Genomic DNA, 13,396 nt, shown 5'->3' on the forward strand with positions numbered 1-13,396 from the left:
AATCCAATTAACAGTCTTTTGTTTATCGTGAACATGAAAACCGTCCTGGTGTTTCTGCACCACAATGCTCCATTTAGGAAGTGATGAGCTTCTGTTTGAGATGAAAGGCAATGAAGAGCACAGAATCGGGTTTCTGTATGGTTTTTTGATGAATATTCAGAAGCAAAGTGTTTGTAAGATCCACTTAACTTCTACCACAGGGACATCTCACTTCAGTGTCTCGCGCACACACACACACACACACACACACACACACTACAGTATGTATTCTCCACAGTCTCATCCACGTCAACCAGAATCCTTGAGAAGACAGATTTACTTTATTTAAAATGTAAAAAGCAAGACATCTTTTGATCATTTCAATATTTTAGCACTTAAGAGTCTGAAAACATCAAGCTATAGCAAATATTTCAAGTTGTTTTATTCATGTGTTGGCAAATCTGAATTTTCAGTAGCTATAACCTTAATGTCAAGATCAGGGTAGTCAAAAAACAACTTTACTACCAATCTGTACTGAAATTTTAAAATGATCCATTTCCCCCAAATATTTGAGCATTGTTGAGCAGGTTCACACAATGCTGATTGGATCCTCTGATAGTTGCAACTTTCAAATGCTTCAGTGTTCATGTGTCAGAGTTTGTATTTCTGAAAAGCAGTGAAGCGTGAATGAACAAAATGGCTGTTGAACTGAAACAAAGACAGGGCAAGACAAAGTAGCCCCTCCCCCTTAAAAACAGCCAACAACATTTTATTTTTATGACACCTCTGCCAGGGAGAAATGTTGAGCTCAAACGCACATAGCAAATGCATCTTGAAGGGGTGGGAAATCTCCACACCACAGGTGTCAAACTCAGTTCCAAAAGGGCCGCAGCTCTGCACAGCTTAGTTCCAACCCTAATTATCCACACCTGATCAAACTAATTGAGTCCTTCAGGCTTGTTTGAAACCTACAGGTAAGTGTGTTGGAGCAGGGTTGGAACTAAACTGTGTGCAGGGCTTCGGCCCTCAAGGAATTGAGTTAGACACCCCTGCTCTACACTGTAAAAAAAAAACAAAAAAATATCTATTCAATAAAATTAAGGTTACATTACAAGCAATGTTATTAATTTAATTAAATATAAATGGATTAAGTAACAATTAATTAAACTAGCTTTTTAAAATTAGTTTTAAAACAATTTTTAAAAATTTGTCTTTTAAATTGAGTAACCACAAACAGTACTTAAAGAAACCTACCAGTTTTAAACAAAAATATTAATTTAAATGAACAGAAAAACCAACACATTGTCAATTAAAACTACTCAATGTTTTCATTTTGATTTAACATAAAATGTGAGGAGCCTGTTCATCAGCTGTAAAAAAAAAAACTATATCTACACAATAAAATTGAGGTAAATTAAATTCAACAAGTATGGATTGAGTAAAATGTAGAGGAGCCACAAAACAGATCAACAACAATCTCAAAATAGACAATACCTCATATAACACACAACAAAACATGTACATTTAAACAAATTGATTATCTTAACAAGGACTTTGATAATTTTTTTAAACAGCAGTTTAAAACAACTGGACATTAAACAATATTGTTTAAAACAATACAAAAACTGAAATTTATGTGATTTAATGCATGAAAGATTTTATTTGCTAGAATAATGCAGATTCCTTGAAACAAGGAGGACACAGCAGTTCATGGGAATAGTACCCCTCTAATATCTTCCAGTGTTTACAAGACAGTCACTTGTAAAACACATAAATACCAGAGGGCATTTGATTGGTCAGGAGGTGAGGTCAAATAATAAACGTAGTAAGCGTAATAAATGTAGTTGATTGATGGATTATTATTATTATTATGTTATTATATTTTTATAGTATTTTTTTTTATAAGTTATTAATATTTTTATCTTTATTATTATTTATTTTAACCTTTTAGGTTTTGTTTGTGTACTTTATGTTAAGTGTTGGTGTTTATTGTGTTAAATGTGTCATTCTTGTTTTGTGAAGCACCACCATGTCCGAATGAATTGCCCCAAGGGGATTAATAAAGCTTTAAACCAGGGGTCACCAATCTCGGTCCTGGAGGGCCGGTGTTCCTGCAAGGTTTAGCTCCAACTTGCCTTAACACACCTGCCTGGACATTTCAAGTATACCTAGTAAGACCTTGATTAGCTTGTTCAGGTCTGTTTGATTAGGGTTGGAGCGAAAATCTGCAGGACACCGGCCCTCCAGGAACAAGTTTGGTGACCCCTGCTTTAAACTAAACCAAACTAAAATAAAGTGCTGAACCATTTCGGTGGAAGTGTCAAACTGCAAGCTTTGGATGTTTACATGTTTCTAATGCAGATTTCGTCACTGTTTTGGAGCACATACAGTAGCTATCCTAAAGACTAACATGGTAATACTAATACCTAAAAAACATTATTTTGATTTACCTTTTCATTCTCTGTAACAAAAGGTACATAAGTCGGTTCTTTTGACAAAATATATCATTCTGATAATATAATCTGAAGCTCAATAATCATTTGGAATATAAATACCAAATGAAAACAGAAAAACTCATTAAGTAGGACAAAACACTTTGGTCATTTGGTCAGTGTTTTCACATTGGAAAAAAGCATCTGAACACAAAAGCAATGTCCAAAATAAATTTGGATTATCCAATTTAACTCTCATGGACTCCAAGTAAAGTCCTTTGTCCAATCTTGACAACAAATACAATTAATGAAAGTCTCATTTCCAAAATACTGCTGTGCTAAATAATACTTGGATGTATGCTCAGACGCTAAATTAACTCTAAAGTGGACTAGACTGGCCACAAACCACCAGTAATTGAAACAGAAATGCAGTTCTTATAAACGCAGCTGTACACAGAGTGCTCAAAACTACAGATGCAGTCAGTTTAAGCCTGTCGCAACATGTTTAATTCAGCTTTCACAATCTGGTCTGTTGCCTATTGCCATTTGTAAATATTGCAAAAACAATTCTGAGCTTGGCCAATTACTTCCATCAAGATAATCAGGCTGTTTAGTAGAAATATGAGATGTAGCTCTTGGGGAGCATCGATGAAGACGCCAAAATAAAAAATAGATACAAGTACATGTTTTGCCATTTTGAAATTACTGTACGCATCTCTAAATCTCAAAAGCGCCAACCGACACTTGAACTGTGGGCTTTTTCTTTCTCTCTCAGGGTCGCTGGTTCACCATATCCTCTGACAAACCTGCTCTTTTCTTCATATTTCATGAAGGTACAAATACTTTTTCCAAGTACCAAGTTTTTCAGTTTGGCTCTTACAGCACCTTCTCACATGCCGAGAGGTTGCAAAGCGGTCAGAAGTTGTTTACAGACACCAAAAGTAGTAAAAATAGTGCTTCCAGAACTTTCTGATTAGTTCTTGCACTACTAGCAGGGAAAAAGGGCGACATCTTCTCAGTAGAAGGCTTTGTTGGCATATAACGCTGTGAGAAAGCTAGCACAGCGCCCTGTTGTGAATCAATGTTAAAATACAGCTTTTGCTTTGTGTGTTTTGCAGGATATCTTGCAGCGTTGTTTGGGACCCTGTGGATCGTTTTAATAAGGTGAGGGTTTTACAACATTCATTTTAGTAGTTAGTTCATGTTAGTAAAAAGATAGTTTACTGTTATTGGTTTCAGGCATACAATTAGAGTGATTAGAGTACAAAACACATGGTTCCCGCTGAAATTTTAAAGTGTGAAAATAAATATATATTGTTTAAAATATTCATGCGTTTAATTAAAATGTTATTATTTGTTTTATTCTATTTATGTATGATAACATTACAACAAAATCGTATTAAATTTAGTTGAAATTTAGAGCTTTTTTTCCAGAAAATTGTACAACTGATCAAATTATCAAATTAGGGTTATTCCACTAAATACTGATTTCTTAAAGGGACAAATCACCCAAAAATAAGTTAATCACTATTTACTCTCCCTCAAGTGGTTCCAAACCTTTATCAGCTTCTTTCTTCTGTTGAACGTTAAATAAAATATTTTGAAGAAACTTAAAACCTGTAACCCTCCCATAGTAGTAAAAACAAATACTAAGCAATTTTCAAAATATCTTCTTTTGTGTTCAACAGAATATAGAAAGTCAAATCGGTTTGGAACAAGTAAATGGCCACAACGATGTCAGGATATACTAAAAATACTGGTATAAACACACAAAAGTAAATACATACTACAATAGTGACATCTAACAAAACAAGTATTTTCAGTAAAGCTCACTACAGACGTTTTTGTAGACATTTCGTTTATGGAGTTGATCAATGATCCTGATGAGCTGAGATTTTGAGAGATTTATTGAGTTTTCTGTAGAGTTCCTAAGGTCATGTCCACACGTACACAGGTATTTTTGTAAACAAAAACGTTTTTTTTCTCAATTTCTAAAAAAACACAGACCCTGGTGCTTTTGAAAATCTTCACCCTGACAAGAGTTCAGACAAAGCCCTCTGTTCACTCAGCACATTAACCTGTTCACTTAGCACTTCAGCAATTCTCTGTGGGAGAAGTTAATTTTACTCAAAAAAGGCTGTATCAAAAAACTTAAATTGTTAAGTTATGTTTAGGTGGGGTATTATGAAAGGAAAATCATAAAACAAGACCATTAACCTTGATTTATTAACTTATTAACATATTATTCTCAAATTCTCCATGATTGATGTACTTACAAGGTATTTGCCCACCGGCAACTATAGTTGCCGCTTGAACTTTTGACAAAGTATACAAAAAACTATAGATCTTTTGAAAAATTTGTTTTATTTGGATGAATCTAGAGACTTTAATGATAATGGTGATATACATTAGTGAACAAAAAATAATTTTCAGTAACATGAAAATTGCTTTTTATTTGGTATGGTACCTCCATTTTCATCCTGGAATTAGGGGTAGGAAATTGAAGGTCTCATGTGACAGGAAGTAAAACAATTCCCTTTTTTTTTGCTCTCTTGAGATCTTTTATTCGGTTGTTTACTTGCATATCATTGAGAAATTAAACCTAGATAACATGAAGAAAATTACTATTCATTGTTGCCTTACTTCTGCAATCACTATTTTAACACTACCATAGCTAAACAAGATTGAAAATATTTCATATTTGATGTCCCTGGAGAGCTAATAGGGTGTACTGAAAGATTGTTTACATTTTATGTTAAAATATGTGCAACATATTGACATTAAGAATCATAAAAGTCATCCAGAATGCATATGCAAATCACCAAGCTTCCCAACAAAGGATCATAAAACTTCCCTTGGGTATATAACTTTCTCATAGGTCAGGTCAGCTCCTGAGGGTGGTATAAAACCATCCTCTTAAAAACAGGTGACTAAGGCCACCCGCTAGAACACAGAACTAAGGAAAAAAAGTGACCCCAAGAGAGAGTTGTTCCTCAGCTCAGGACAGCTTCTCTCCAGGTCCAGTTAACAGACTTAGACCCTGACAAAAATGGGTTAACAGCATAGTACAATCATTCTTATCTTGGATACCTTTCTTTCTTTTCTTTCCGTCGAAAGTCTATTTAAGTTTAGTGCACCAGATGTCAACACGACTACAGTTTTGCCGACTCCACCCCACTCCAAACATAGTAAGGGCAAAGAACTGGCCACCAGCTAAACATGTGGGATTCCAACTCAACAGAGGGAGTTATTCACAACCCAAAAAAGAACGCAAATAATGCCTCCATACTGAACTGATCTAAATACAGTATATAACCCTAAAGAAACCATAGAAGGATAGAAGGGTTAAACATATATATATATATATATATATATATATATATATATATATATATATATATATATATATATATATATATATATATATATGTATTTGGTTTGCTTGGTTTGGTCTTACAAAATCTGAGGCTTTTACATCATTACACTCTCAAACATTTATCTTTCTTCCTTCACTCTTCACTACAATGAATGTGTGTTTGTGTTAGGTGTTCCTGTTTTTGTCAGATTAGTCAATAAAGTTTAATTTTGTGTAAAGAAAAGTGAAAAATTTAACAATGTTAAAATGCAGCTTTCCCTTATTGGTACATTTTTCATGATGTTTTGTCATGTTGTTTTGGACCCTGTGGACCATTTTAATAAGGCGAGGGTGTCACAACATTGCTTTTTTTATTGCTCTTATCAGTGAGATGAGACATTTATGTGTGTCTTGTCATGTTTAGACTAGCGTAATGCATATTTCATGAGGAAAAACTTTAGTTTTCTGATTCCTTTTTTTTATAGTCTTTGTAGGTTTTAAGTTAATATAAAACTCCATCATACATCCTTAATCTGAGAGAGTGCAAAGGGGATGCCAGAGAAATTGTTGGTTTGAGTGAGATAAGCAACTGTTTATTTCCCTGTGGTGTGGCAAATGGAAGAACTGCATGAATACTATAGAAGTACTGCAAAACTTAGTGAGCTAATGTTGTTTGATAATCATCATATTATCAGGTAAAGCTTAGGTTTGGTAAATAAATAATTGGTTCCCTTCAAGCGGTGGTTCACGATTCATTGCTATTGTGTCACCGTCAGTAAGATGAACTAAAAAAATCAGATCAGATTAGAGTCATGAGCAGGTAATGCTGTTTAGATGAACAAATCAATCTCAGTTGACGCTTAGCTGTGTTTCCCCAAAGAGACTAAATAGATTGTGGAGACAATTTATGCCAATGGTTTGTAAGATATATTTGGTTTACAATGGATTTGGGAACTGCAGCCCAGTTTGATGAAGAATCTATAAAGATTTGACTCTAAAGAACAATTTGTTCACAAAAAAATGCAATGGGACTTCGACTTAATCCAATAATTTAATCATAAATGAAAATTATGTTTTCATTTCATATAATTCCAAACTTATAACGTTCTTTATGCTGTTCGAAGTAGATAGTTTGAGTCATTTAGACTAGGGCTACGCAGTATATCATTTCAGCATTGATATCTCAATGTGTGCATACGCAATAGTCATATTGCAGAATCAGCAACGTTAATTTGATTTAACAAAGTTAAATCCTTAACAAAGTACAAATTTCAGGACAATTTAAAGCATTCAGACAATTATTTTTAGTTTGTAACTACACTACCTGACAAAAGTCTTGTCGCCTATCCAAGTTTTAGGAGCAACAAATAATAACTTGACTTTTAGTTGATCATTTGGTATCAGAAGTGGCTTATATGAAAGGTAAAGGCCTCTAGATTATCCGTATTTTACCAAAATAAATATGATCATGCCTTGAGTTTACTTTTTTTTTTATTTGGATGGTAAAGGTCTAATTTTGCTAAGACAAAAGTCTTTTCATTTAACAGAAATAACGTACAGTATCGAATTTAATGTCATGGTGCAGTGGGAAAATAATTAATATTGTGTATGACTCCAATAAGCTTGAAGGACTGCATCCATACATCTCTGCAAAGACTCAAATAACATTATAAAGTCATCTGGGATGGCAGAAAAAAACGCTCTTGCAGGACTCCTAGAGTTCATCAAGATTCTTTGGATTCATCTTCAATGCCTCCTTCATCTAACCCCATACATGCTCAATAATGTTCCTGTCTGGTGACTGGACTAGCCAATCCTGCAGCATCTTGCCCTTTGATGCTTTCAGGAACTTTGACATGGAGGCTGAAGTATGAGGAGGAGTGCTATTCTGCTGAAGAATTTGCCCTTTCTTGTGGTTTGTAATGTAATGGGCAGCACAAATGTCTTGATACTTCAGGCTGTTGATGCAGATCTGCATATCTCTCGCACGCCCCTATATTGAATGTAACCCCAAACCATGATTTTTCCTTCACCCAACTTGACTGATTATTGGGTCCATGTGGGTTCCAATAAGTCTTCTGCAGTATTTGTAATGATTGAGATGCAGTTCAACAGATGATTAATTGAAAAAAACTACCTTCTGCCATTTTTTTTTAAACAATCAACTAGAAGTCAAGTTATTATTTGTTGCTCTTACAACTGGGATCCAAAACAAGATTTTTGGCAGATAGTGTATAATGAAGGTTAAATTTATTTAATCTATAATATGATTATAGTGCTTTTTTACATCTGATTATTCAATTTCTGTAGCCGAATACTTTGACTTCCAAGAAAATTGTAAAGCACTGTTTATTTTACTTGTATCTTTGAGCTGTTGTATTTATCAATGGTTAAAATGGGTTTGGCAATTTTTTATGCAAATGACAATCAAACTAAATTAATGAATTGTTTCCAAATAGAGCTATTCAAGTCATCTGGTAAAATTGTATTTATATTGCAATATATATTGCAGAAAAACAAGTTATCGCAATGTCAGATTTTTCCAATAATATGCAGCCCTAGTTAAGAATGGATCAAACCTAACTAGATCCCACTGAATATCACTATACTAGAAATAAAAGTTATGTTAAATATATATATATATATATATATATATATATATATATATATATATATATATATATATATATATATATATATATATATATATATATATATATATATATCTGGATTTCCAATTTTTTGTTTTGTTTTGCAAACTGCTGGCAACAATTATCAGCTCCCTTAACATAGAATTGTCATTTAGAGATAATATAACAAAACAATTGATTAAAATATAAAAATGATATATGGTTTCAGAGAGGCTCATATTAATTTTTAGACAAGATAACATCAGTCTTTAAGTTGAAAATAGTTAAGAAAGCAATGTTTGGTGGAATAAACCTGAATATTTATAATCAATGATAATAAATAAAACATCAACTTTAAAAAACATTCTGGCAGTAGAAAATAGTTTAATTTGAATGAAAATACTTTGACAATATTTTTTATTTTGAAGTTAAGATGAAATTCTATTGGACATTTGTATTTTCAATAAAAAGCCAAAATTATTAGTCCTACTTTGAAGCTTTGTCTTTTTCAAACATTTCCCTTAATAAAGAGAATATTTTGAACACATTTTTAAACACATTACTTTTAATAACCAATTTGTAATAATTAACATTTTTTGTCTTTTTTTGATGACAGTACATCATTTTTCACTATTTGCAAGGTACTAGTATTCAGCTTAAATTGCAATTTAAATGCTTGGAAGTCACCTTCAGATTTTTTTTTTATACGGTGTCCTTGCTTAACCATTCTATTTATTCCCCTTTATGTAAATAAGAAAAAAAAAAGTTCCAGTCCACTTTAACATTTATTCTTTTTCCAGCCTTTGCAAATGCAGTTTTTAAAAGAGAACACAGACCTTGATCTGGCTTGATTATTTATCATCAGGCAATTAGTTAAAGCAGTCATAGCATACGCTTATTTTGTTTTCACTTATTTTTGTTCCTCTAAAGTTCACATGTATTGTTCAAAATCAAAGTATTTTTAGAAAAGAATCTAATTGATTATTTTGAACATTTTTCCCCGACATTTCTGCTGCCATTAAGATATCAATATAAGGGCCTCTTCAGCTAACGATGTGAATAACTGTTGGGTGTGGGTTTGCCATTGGGTCTAATTTAGTCTTCAGTACTTTACTCTTGGTAAAGCCTGCATTAGATTCTTGACAGGATAACAAAACAATCAAAATGTGCAGCAAAAAACAGAGAATGATCAGACAGAAATGACTGGGGACCTTGTTAAAAATAAGTGCCAGTCACACTTGACCATTGTTGAGAGAGCATCGCAGAGCTGTAGATGCAACACGATCCAGAACAGCTCCAGCTTTGGGGAAAATTTCATATACTACCAAGGGTTTTAAGGAGTGATTACATTAGCCGAATTTACACAAAGATCATTCGATTGGTCATTTTCTAGAGTTACTGTGATGCATGAAACACTTCACAAAAACTCAATTTCGCATGACAAATTTGCTTAAACATTACTTAAATATCAGCAGCAACCTTTAGGTCTGGATTCAAATGACTGCAATTCACCCACAAAAGTTTGTAGAACAATAATAAAAACAACTAAACTGCAACGTCCTGGCATACACCATGCCTACCAAGTAAAGGCTAATTGATACTTTTGCATCATGCAAACCCTTTGTGCAGTCGCATAGCCCTCGCCGTGGCTGGCACAGACATTGACGCGCACTTCTCAAAAAATGTAACTACATGTCACAATTATTTGTAGTGCAAGCTCTGTGATTGGTCGGCTTGGTAGCGCTGAGAACTGTGGGCGGTGCTGAGAGCCACAAGCCAGATGGAGCGAGTGTTTACAAGTGTCTAGTCGTGAAGAGGCTCCAGATGGAAACTTTTGTTTTGTGTTTACCTTTTGACTAAAGTTGCTGTACATCCGTTGGTTCCAGTCCTGAATGAGCGAGTTTGAGCTACCATCATTAGATAAATAAGGTCGCAAGTTCCATCTTTGTAGTAATTAAAGATAAGGGAACGAAAAAACACAGTTAATGGTCAGTTTAAGATATTCCATGAAAAACCTTATAGGCTAGGGGTCTTTTTTTGCTTAAGATCGCCCTTATGTTTTCGTTTTTAATTTAAATCCATGTGGGTCACGGTGATCACTCAATGCAGAAGTATAAACCAGCTTTAAGGGTACTGCTGAAAATAAAAAAGCAAGCCTGATCAGAGTTGTTAACGCTTTGTTAACACTCAACCGAAGTTCTCGTGACCATTGTGAATGAGAAAAATGTGCAGAAAGGCATCCTACCACACACACGCGCAGAACAGGCACTCTTGTTTCAGTCAGCTGTCATTGGTTTGGTGTGTTCACAAGCAGCTTTTTAGTCCAGATGGAACCAGACGTGAGCTAACGCAAGACAACAATACAGTTGGATTTCATTAGCGCTAGTTGTTTGGTGTTGGCTTGGTGTGTACTGACCTTAGGTTAATTGGCTGGCACATCTGAACTGCCTATATTCATGGCTTAGGTACATGAACTGAGCCGTAACGTTTACATGAAACACACCCAATACAAACACATCCTGTATATGCTGTAGATCAAGGGTTCCCAAACTTTTGTATTCCAGGACCCACCTAGGAAAGTAATTCAATCTCAAGACCCACCATATTTTAATATGGAAAAATGGGTAAAAAAATGTATCTATTCAAAGTAGTCAAAAATTTAAAGTGTGTGGCTTTTTGTATTTTGTGATTCGACATGCACAAAATGAGGCTTGAAGTGCTTTTTTTCTGAATGCGCGCAGTAACTGTGATCCTTTTTTGTTGACGAAGATACTCTTCTTTGTTTTAGAAGAGGATATGATCAACCTTTGTTGACATATTCAGAATGTTTTGTTGTCTGGTGTCGTTTAAGTTTTAAAGGTTTCATGCTAGCACTTGCAAACTTTTCTAAGCATAAAAGACAATGCAGGACTTCCTCACTCTCTGGATCTCTGCCAGCAATAAAACTGAGATCGAGGTAGGACTGATCATATTTTCTGTGTGGCTCCTTTTTAGATTTGGTTTGGTCTGAAAATGTATCAGAAGTTTGCGACGCCTTTTTTTCCATTTTACCAAACACTTCGCGGCAGTGGTCATAAGTGCTGCAAGCTACTGACGTAGACACATGACAGTTCGACACAAATGAATCTGACTCAGTCATTTAATGAATGATTCATTTGAAAAACAAAATGGTCTCTAAAGAGTTGTTCGCTCATTATCATCGTACTGCTTTTGATTCACCGCGACGTAAATATAGCTGCAGCTAAGTGACGTTGTGCGATTTAAACTACCTGATTAACTTTGTACAATGATATTTAATTTAGCATGACCATTGTCAGGTGAACGCATGACCAAAGCAACAATGCCATTATGAGAAGCCCATCTGATCCAAATGATTCACTACAGCATGAATGTGAAAAAAGAAAGGTCAACCTTTACATTTCACACAATAAAAATACTGACTATAATACCTGTAATCAGGAACAATCAGATCACATGCAAAGTTAGATCACTTTTCCCTTCAGCGCTTTCTCCATAAAGTTTCAAAGCAGCAGAATTCAGGATAAATGGAATGGATGGAAAAAGCAGGAAAAAATGATTGATGGAGAAAATGTCTTTTTCTCCCTCACTTTGAATATGACGATAAAGCTTGAATTGAGCACTATTAAAAACTCTTTGTGCGCAGACTGAACTCACTCTTACATGAAAGCTGAGGTTCAGGTACAGCATATGCTTGAAAATTCTCGTCTTCTCTGACCTAAGTTTATCTTTCACGGTGTTCTCTCTTTTGTTGCTCCTAACATTTGGATTGGCTTTCTTTCCCTTGAAAACTGCACATTCTGTAACACCCAAACACAGCCTTGAGCATTCACACTATAAATTTAGGAATTCGTTGCACACCTTTCCCTGATGAAACCCATAGTTCAGCACCTCTAATTACACTGAAGTTACTGCGTTAAAGTCGAACGTCTGTGGCTTAAAATGTGGCTGCTGTTCTACATAAAATTAAAGCAGTATTGTTATACAGTTGAGTACTAAACGTAAAACGTAAAAGGAAAAATAAATATATTTCTCTATGTTAATTACTATATACATTCACATATTTTAATTTCATTCACACTTTCCAAAAACTTGTTTTTGTGTGTGTGTGTGTGTGTGTGTGTGTGTGTGTGTGTGTGTGTGTGTGTGTGTGTGTGTGTGTGTGTGTGTGTGTGTGTGTGTGTGTGTGTGTGTGTGTGCGTGTGTATGTGTGTGCGTTTGGGGGTGGGGGGTGGTGGGGTCTGCAATTTCCAGAAACGTATATAGGGCTACATTTTCAGAATGAGTTTATGTTGACGGGCTGCATGATAATGAACAAATCTGACATTGCAACATTAGATTTTTCTGCGATATTGTGAATATATTGTGATATACTTTGTTATACTTTGAAATAATTTTTACTTACATTTTATTTTAAGGTTCAATTCTTGCTTTTAGCAAACCATTTTAACTTTTGCTTTAATAAACTTCTAATTTACTTCTTATTACTAGTTATTAAAGTAGTTTAGGTATTTGGCAGGATTAAGGATGTAGAATTAGATCATACGGAACATGCCTTATAAGCACTAATAAGCAGCCAATATCTCGATGCTTGCTAATAAGCAACTAGTTAATAGTGAGAATTGATCCCTTAAGTGTAACCGAATTTATTCATTTTGTTTGATGGATGATTCTGTAGGGGAATCATGCATAACATGTATAAACAATCTACAAATAAACAGTGCATGAATTATGATTGTGTATATCTAAATGGAAAAATTACACAGTTAAGTCAGCTTAAATATTGCATATCTCTGCGATGTGACTAATGCGGATGCACACATTGCGATATTAAAGACCCTAATAAAGACCCTAACAAACCAGACCCTGGAATGAAGTTTTTGTCCAAATAATTAACCAGTAATAGTTTTGAAGAGACATGAAATATGTCAAATCAATGACACTCTTTATCCTTTTAATTAGTGTCATTTATCAGAGACGGA

General features: G+C 34.3%; 2 long non-coding RNA genes across 8 annotated transcripts in view; one reads left to right on the forward strand and one right to left on the reverse strand.

Moving 5' to 3' along the window:
- The window catches only part of LOC141379834 (uncharacterized), a 361,032-nt gene that overhangs the window by 236,641 nt on the left and 110,995 nt on the right, over positions 1–13,396 (reverse strand). The window lies entirely within an intron of this gene.
- LOC147831882 (uncharacterized) overlaps positions 1–13,396 on the forward strand; it is a 49,876-nt gene that overhangs the window by 34,214 nt on the left and 2,266 nt on the right. The window contains exons 2-3 of the long non-coding RNA XR_015520177.1: positions 3,187–3,244; positions 3,530–3,575. This is a non-coding gene — a long non-coding RNA (uncharacterized LOC147831882). The remainder of the gene's footprint in view (positions 1–3,186; positions 3,245–3,529; positions 3,576–13,396) is intronic.

This window comes from Danio rerio, chromosome 21 (genome assembly GCF_052040795.2).
Source record: "Danio rerio strain M-AB ecotype USA chromosome 21, GRCz13ab, whole genome shotgun sequence".
Lineage (NCBI taxonomy): Eukaryota > Metazoa > Chordata > Actinopteri > Cypriniformes > Danionidae > Danio > Danio rerio.